The sequence below is a fragment of the Littorina saxatilis genome, linkage group LG1, assembly GCF_037325665.1.
Source record: "Littorina saxatilis isolate snail1 linkage group LG1, US_GU_Lsax_2.0, whole genome shotgun sequence".
In the NCBI taxonomy this organism is placed as follows: domain Eukaryota; kingdom Metazoa; phylum Mollusca; class Gastropoda; order Littorinimorpha; family Littorinidae; genus Littorina; species Littorina saxatilis.
This window is the reverse complement of record NC_090245.1, coordinates 30,487,617-30,496,909: the sequence shown is the minus strand read 5'-3', so window position 1 is coordinate 30,496,909 and position 9,293 is coordinate 30,487,617.

The following is a 9,293-nucleotide window of genomic DNA, read 5'->3' as shown; positions in this document are numbered from 1 at the left end:
ATGATCCGCCAACTTCGACCATTATTTTTAATAATCACTGAGACTCGGCATGTAACCTCTACGTATCCCTCTTCGCGCAGATGTTGCCTTTTGTCAATGAATAACAAAAGAACGAAAAGAAAATAGAAAACTTGCACCACGATAAACTAATGGTGTACACAAAGCATTCCAAACTTCACGGTTCATTCAGTATTAATCAAATTCACCCCAAACACACTTTGTTGCATAGTTGAACACTCTCCCTCGTTTAAGTACAACTCCAAGGGCAATAACTCTAGTCGGGGCACAGACACAATTACTCTACCCTGAAATCGCCCCGCTCCATTATTCATAAACCGTCAATCTCAGTTTCCAGACGAACATCAACAGACGACCCGCTGTTTGCGAGACGATAAAACCTAATACTAAGTGGACCCGATACGACAAATTGTGCACATAAAGCGACAAACGCACGTGCAAACCGTGATCAATATTTCATGCCAGCGCTCTGTGCAACTGACATTGTATGGCCTCGCTGCACCAGAAGGGCTAAGGTCGCTCGGTGGGGTTTCCTCGCGATATTGGCAGAAGTGGGGATTTGGACTGGAAAAAACCCTACCCCAGTTTTGCCGTAGAATATGGCGTTCGGTGAAAGTTTAATCCCACGAATGATTTAATAGAGAGCAACGCTGTGTTACGCCCCATTTTGTCGCATTAGACAAATTACGACAAAATGGGCTGATTTTGTCGGCCCATTTTGTCGCAAACGACAAAATGGGCCACCCTCATGCCCCATTTTGTCGCATTACGACAAAATGGGCCTACTCTCATACCCCAATTGGTCGTACTTTTTGAACAAGCCCGTTGCTTATAGACATGGTGTATGCAAACATTCCAATCCTTCTGTCCGTCCGTTAGTCCATCAGTCAGTCACAGAAAGACAGACAGACAGACAGATGCATGTCCCCATTAACCATTTCTGTAAAACTGGTAACATCCAAAAGGCGTTAGAACAGTTTTTGTTTTGTTTAAACAGTATTTTATTCATATATAATATATATATTAGTATATTAGGTATTACTCTTAGTATTTTATTCGTAAACAGACACATGATAATATAACAACATCATTAAGAAGGAGCACAACAAGTTTAAAACTTATGATAAGTGCTCACATAAACATGCCTGAAATTTCATGGCGGAATATGGTCAATGCGACACATTTTTTGAAAAAAGAGAAAAAAAGAAAAAAAAAGGGAAAAATAAAAGGAGAAAAACAACAAGGAAAACTTAGTTTGAATTATCGAACACAATCTGTGTCAATGCCGAAAACGAAAACAAATACAAAACGAGAACGAAAGACACCACAAAATATCAAAAAGTAGATGGGCCCCAAGTAATATATTTTTTTTTAAAAACACCATCAACATCGAACTAAGGTGTCCCAAAGCGGTTTGATTTCTCAATATAGCTTTGGACAACAACAGTAAAGTAAATTTTAAGGGGCTTATTTTCCGTCAGGTCTTAATTGCCTATATTGGACATGAATTGGTTTATACGATTCGAGTTGTACGCCCTCACGGCTTTTTGATGTTTGCGTGTTTAGGTGGTATCAGCCATCTGCACTAATGGTAGAGTGACCAAGATCTTTAACGTGCCATTATGGTGACACGGGGGTGGGAGATGGATACCGTCTCTGGGTCTGCTCATAAAGTTGACCCGTGTTCGTCCCGGCCCGGATTCGAACCAGCGACCTCTCGATCACAAGTCCAGTGCTCTACCACCTGAGCTACCCGGGCCCCCTGACAACAACAAAAATAGCACTATTTTTAAATATGGAAATGTTTGAATCACCTTCAGGATTTGTTTGTTTGTTTGTTTGCTTAACGTCCAGCCGACCACGAAGGGCCATATCAGGGCGGTGCTGCTTTGACATATAACGTGCGCCACACACAAGACAGAAGTCGCAGCACAGGCTTCATATCTCACCCAGTCACATTATTCTGACACCGGACCAACCAGTCCTAGCACTAACCCCATAATGCCAGACGCCAGGCGGAGCAGCCACTAGATTGCCAATTTTAAAGTCTTAGGTATGACCCGGCCGGGGTTCGAACCCACGACCTCCCGATCACGGGGCGGACGCCTTACCACTAGGCCAACCGTGCCGGTATCACCTTCAGGAGTGTGTCAGTATTAACAAATTCTGGAGCTAATGTACCGATTGTTGCGGTTCTTGCATCATTAAACAGGGGACATGATAACAAATAGTGAAGAACAGTTTCAGCAAAATAACCACAAGAACATTCCGGGTTGTTTACTAGGTGGCGATTAAACATATCATATTGTAAATCACTCATTCCAAGTCTTAGCCTGCAATGCAAAACTTCAGTTTTGCGATTTGGGGAATAGTAATATGGTGGAATTGAAATATCAAAAGCTGTGAAATGTCGCTTGAACAGACCAACAGAATCACATTGTTGTATATTTTCAGGCAGCTTATTCCAGAGACTAGTTGCAGAAGGAATAAAAGATGACTTGTACAAATCTAATTTACACTGGGGAGTCTTACGCTCTAGTGGGCGTCTGTGGTGGTAGGGATTTAGGTCAGAAACAAGAGGTGGCAATAAAACGTTGAGGTAATTTGGTACATTCTTTCTTTCTTTATTTGGTGTTTAACGTCGTTTTCAACCACGAAGGTTATATCGCGACGAATTTGGTACATTGCCGTTGACCATTTTATAATATAACATTAATTTGTGACGACGTCTTCGCTCTGTAAGTGGTATAAAGCCAGGTTCTGTATACAATTTTTCGTGTGAAGTGCCTTTAACAGCACCAACAATAATTCTAATGGATTCGAGTTGCAGCTTCTCCAGCTCATCTAAAAGCTTCTTTGAACAATTATCCCACACAACATCGCAATAATCAAAATGAGGTAAAATAAAGGATTTATACATTGCTTCTAGGGATCTTCGACTGAGCCTATATTTATAAGATTTTAAACAAGCCACAAGTACTCGACAAGTTGCCACAATAGACTGTATGTGTAAGGCCCATTTACAATTATCTTGAAAAATAACACCTAAATGTTTATGATTTTCTTTTTCTATGAGGGCTACATCGCCAACAACAAGGGGAAATTTCTGTATACATCGTTGACCGGAAAAGGATATTAACTCTGTTTTCGATTAATTAAATTTCACTTTCCATTTAATGGCCCAATTTGCAATCTTACCTAAATCAGAATTAAGTATTTCAGTTCTACGGAAAGGGTCATCGAGGCTTAAATACATGCTGGTATCATCTGCAATAGTTTAATCACTGATTCAATGGGCGGGGATGTAGCTCAGTCGGTAGCGCGCTGGATTTGTATCCAGTTGGCCGCTGTCAGCGTGAGTTCGTCCCCACGTTCGGCGAGAGATTTATTTCTCAGAGTCAACTTTGTGTGCAGACTCTCCTCGGTGTCCGAACACCCCCGTGTGTACACGCAAGCACAAGACCAAGTGCGCACGAAAAAGATCCTGTAATCCATGTCAGAGTTCGGTGGGTTATAGAAACACGAAAATACCCAGCATGCTTCCTCCGAAAGCGGCGTATGGCTGCCTAAATGGCGGGGTAAAAACGGTCATACACGTACAAGCGGTGGGAGTTTCAGCCCATGAACAAACAAACAAACTGATTCAATATTATCAGCAATGTCGTTTATATAAACCAAAAAGAGGAGAGGTCCTCATACTGACCCTTGGGGAACACCCGCAGAAACCGGCAAAAACTGTGACTTACAACCTTTTACCACAACACATTGTTTTCTTTCCCTCAAATAATTCTCAAACCAAAAATACAACTGTCCCCTTATGCCAATAGCGTATAACTTTGTCATCAAACCCTTGTGCCAAACTCTGTCGAAAGCTTTTGACACGTCAAAGAAAATCGCCCCGGGGCGGACGAGGGGAGGGGGGGGGGGGGTTCAGGGGTTTCCGGAACCCACCCCCCCCCCCCCCTCCAGCCAAAAAATAAAAATATTTTTGTGTGTTTTTTTGGGTTGAGTTTCAATTTTTGGGGTCTTAATCAGTGACAAAATCTGCTGCCTGAAACTGGTAATGATCATCCTCAGAATGCACCAGATTGCACCATTTTGCATCCTTTTTTTCAAAATTGTCCGAGGGGGCATGCCCCCGGACCCCCCTAGCAAGCTAGGCGCTTCGCGCCGTCGGCTCGGCGCTTCGCGCCTTCACACCATGCATATCTTCACAATATACTTTTGGAAACCCCCCCATAAAATGAAATGATCCGCCCCTGTCGCCTGTGATGTTATCTTATCATCAAAAGCTTTGCATAAACAAGTTTGATGTAGACGGACGATCTGACAGACAGACAGACTGACAGACAGATGGAGACACACTCGAAATTGTAGATAATGTCGCCAGACATTTCACCCAAATATACTGTTCAAAAAAAGAAACGCATAGCTTGTAATATTTGGTTAATTTAGTTATATGGCTACAAGGGTATCCACCAAACTGCAGAAAATGTTTATCTGGTCGTCGACCTTTCGTCCATTGCCACAAGTGAGCTCTGCACGTGACGCATGCGTTATCAGTGGCTACAATGTCAAAATTGCTCATTTGGCATGACCACTCGTCATGCTTCAGTGTAATCTCGTGAAACTCGGGGAATATTGAGCTCTCACCATGTCTTCCAAAACCCATAAAAGCGGATTGTTCGCCACAAAGAAATCAGACGACAATTCAGCGACGAAAGATGGCCCGATTGAGCAGAGAAGACCGCCAAATTGCATTGGGTCGTTTACAAGCAGGCCAAAGTCAAAGTGCAATCGCCAGGCACTTCCACGTGTCCCAGAGCACCATCAGTAGACTGTGGGTCAGGTTTCAAGCCACTGGCTCCGTTGCTGACTTGCCACGAGCAGGAAGACCAAGGGCGACAACTGCTGCTCACGACCGCTTCATACGGCTCCGCCACCTCCGGAATCGTTTCCTGTCGGCCTCATCTTCTGTCCAGGCTCTCCCCGGGCCACACCGATTATCGGACCAGACCGTGCGGAACCGCCTGCATGAAACTGGTTTGAGAGCTCGCAGACCTCACAGAGGAGCTGTCCTCACCCGCCGCCATCGCCAGAACCGAGTGCAGTGGGGCAACCAGCACCTTCGCTGGACCGTCCGGAATCACTGGAGACACGTGTGGTTCAGCGAAGAGTCCTACTTCCTGCTCCAGCGACATGATGGTCGGAGGAGGGTCTACCGGAGAGTAAACGAACGTTACGCGCCCAACTGTGTGGATGAGGCACCCGTTCATGGTGGTGGAGGCGTCATGGTGTGGGGGGCGATCAATACCGCTGGAAGGAGCACCCTGGTGCACGTCCAAGGGCGCATAACTGCCCAGCGATACGTGGAGGAAATTCTGCGCCCCCACGCCCTTCCTCTTCTGGCTGACCAGGATGCCATATTCCAGCAGGACAACGCTCGCCCGCACACAGCACGACTCACCACCCAGTTCCTCACCGACCACCATGTCCAGGTGCTTCCCTGGCCATCCATGTCGCCAGACATGAACCCGATAGAACACCTCTGGGATGAATTGGACAGACGTGTGCGCAGGCGAGAAGAAGCGCCGGCAAATCACCGCGATCTATTGCAGGCACTTCAGGAGGAGTGGGACACCATCCCACAGCAAGATATCCGGCATCTGATCCAGTCCATGCCCAGAAGGTGCCGGGCAGTTGTTGCCGTGCTCAAGGCAGTCACACCCCCTACTGACTTGACAGCCTCGGCACCCAATCGTATTGATTGACTGATTGATTTGAAGATGCAAATGAACTGTGTGTGCATTCAACTGTGTCCATACCAAATTTCAAACAAATAATCTAAATATTGGATTTTCTGTTAATTTTTTCGAAAAATAAAACAAATTTGGCAAGTAGCAACTATGCGTTTCTTTTTTTGAACAGTATATATCCAATATCTCACAACCTTCGTGATGGAAATATGGTAACTCTGACAGATAGGCAGATAGACAGACATGCAGACAGACAGACAGAAACATGTCCCCATTAACCCCTTCTGAAAATCTCTAACATCTAACTATCGTGTGAACAAGTTTGAAATAGACGGACGATCGGACAGACAGACAGACAGGCAGACTGACAGACAGATGGGGAGACACTCGAAAATGTATACACACACAAGTAAACACATACCCACTCACACACAGGAACCATGTGTTTTTTATGCTGATGCGAGTAATGCGACAAAATGGTCCGATGCGACAAAATGGGCCGATGCGACAAAATGGGGCGTAACAACGCTGTCTCGAAGTGCACTGAGATATATTTCTGTGACATTTCTGTGATATTTCTGTGAGTTAACTTAGACAACGTCCCTGAGAGGGTTGTGTTTCTCAACGATGAAGGTTTTTCATTTTTTTTCATATAGTTCAATGAACAAAGCTTTAAGTCCATATTCTTCCAAAATGAAAAATTGAAGATTAATTCTGTTTTAGCCAACGAGGCACAGTTCTGCTTTCTAACAGAAACTGTTTTCGAAACGATGTCAACCACTGTAAGTCATTTCCACAATATTTTTCATTTTATTTTATATATTTATGAGGTTGTCTCGTTCATGAACTTTGCACACAAGCACACCGGCACGGTTGGCCTAGTGGTAAGGCGTCCGCCCCGTGATCGGGAGGTCGTGGGTTCGAACCCCGGCCGGGTCATACCTAAGACTTTAAAATTGGCAATCTAGTGGCTGCTCCGCCTGGCGTCTGGCAATATGGAGTTAGTGCTAGGACTGGTTGGTCCGGTGTCAGAATAATGTGACTGGGTGAGACATGAAGCCTGTGCTGCGACTTCTGTCTTGTGTGTGGCGCACGTTATATGTCAAAGCAGCACCGCCCTGATATGGCCCTTCGTGGTCGGCTGGGCGTTAAGCAAGCAAACAAACAAAAAAGCACACAAGCACAGGATCTTACCTGCGCTGTGCAAAAATAGATTCACTATCTCAAGTATTCCATTTAAGTCTCAATTTTGACATTGTCTTGAACAAATGTACACATCCCTTGCAGAATAAAAGACAGATATAATATGCAATGAATGTAGTAACAATCGATTTCTCCAGATATGTGTTAAGGGGCAAACCGAGAATCTTGAATGTGCGCACAGAAAATGGAAAATAAACGAACGACATTTCAGTGACGTTTTTCATTTGCATATTAACATTACTTTTCTAGGCGACGAGTTTCTCTTTTTTTCGCACGCAATTCGCCACGATTTATTATTTCCAAACTGTGTTTTTGGATGTAGATGCAAAAAACTAAAGCACGATTTTGCCTAAATCGTCAGCATAAACCGTTTTAAAATAGACTACGTTTTTGTCATTCAGTGCGTTAAAAAAGAAAATTAATGACGAACAATCTCCACCCTTTCTTTAAATGCAAACAATGCGTGTTGCATTCATTAAATTCTGCAAGCACCAGAGGTATCCCGTTTTCAGTAATTTTTCTTATTTCCAAAAATATAACATTATCTGACGGAATTGTTCTAATCGTTCGCCGTGCAAAACAGCAAGGCATTCTATATATAATGTGTAATGAACATGTTTAATATCAAATAAGAATAAGAATAAGAATAAGAATACTTTATTATCTCATACAGAAATTCTAATGTAATGAACATGTTTAATATCAAATAAGAATAAGAATAAGAATAAGAATACTTTATTATCTCATTGAGAAATTCAGGGGTGGTACATAACAATAATACAAACAAGACATTGATTTTACATAAAACATATAGCACTATATAACATGGACATCTTTAAAGCACTGCGCTTACATATTCTCGCACACCAATGTTCTATATATATATATATATTAAAGATACATTCTTTCCAGTGTAAATGATCGCGTGAACCTCCACAGATCTGACCAGGCTTAAAGGAACAGTTCTTCTCGTGAAAACATGTCAGCTCACTATCAGAAACAAACATAAGACGCAAAGGAGAGAAAGGGAGAAAGGAAGAAAAAAAGACAAACATTCAGACAAAAAAAGAAAAGAACAAGTCGCGTAAGGCGAAAATACAACATTTAGTCAAGCTGTCGAACTCACAGAATACAAGAGGCGACGCCTTCAAGGCTCACGTACGAAATCGACAAACAGTAACACAAACTCAATCACTTCGTCACACATACACACACACACACGCACACAGTAAGCGGCATAGGTGACACTGTGCAAGAAAGCGAGACACTAGATCTAGATCTGAATGGCCTATTTCGAAGAAAAAACTAGTCTCGGCCCGCTCGGCAAAATAACAATGACCGAGACTTTCAGTAATTCCTTCGCGTGACGTCTAACCCTCTTACGTCATAATGTGACGTCTTCAAATGTTGTGACGTCTTCAAATGTTAAAGTTTCTACCACAGACATACATACTTACATACGCACGCACGCACGCACGCACGCACGCACGCACGCACGCACGCACGCACGCACGCACAGACAGACAAAAGTTAGCATCGCATAGGCTACATTTACGTGAGCCAAAAACTGAATGCAATGCAATTTTTCAGCAAGACCGTATACTCGTAGCATCGTCAGTCCACCGCTCGTGGCAAAGGCAGTGAAATTGACAAGAAGAGCGGGGTAGTAAATGCGCTGAGAAGGATAGCGCGCTTTTCTGTACCTCTCTTCGTTTTTAACTTTCTGAGCGTGTTTTTAATCCAAACATATCATATCTATATGTTTTTGGAATCAGGAATCGACAAGGAATAAGATGAAAGTCGAAAATTTAATTTTGATCATAATTTTTATATTTTTAATTTTCAGAGCTTGTTTTTAATCCAAATATAACATACTAGATGATTACCCGCTTCGCCGGGTACCGGCTTCGCCGGGAAGAAGTAGAGCCGAATACCAGGCTGGAAGGGAGATCTAAACATAGTAACGTGCAGTGACCTTCTTAAAATAGTAACGTAGTAACGGGAATATGGATTGACGCCACACGAAGGAAGGGAGATCTAAAAATAGTAACGTGCAGTGACCTTCTAAAAATAGTAACGTAGTAACGGGAATCTGGATTGAAGCCACACGAAGGAAGGGAGATAAACGCGCAAAACAAAACACTGGAGAAGATAAGGAAGAGTTACTGGGAATGGATATAGTGGATCTACAGAAAAACCAAAATCGGTTCAGCCCTGCGCACTGAGAGCACGTGTTGAAATATCTCATCGATGAGGTTGTGTCCGGGGTGTAGCTGAATACGGTCTCCAAATTTGAAAAAGATCGACCGAGAACTT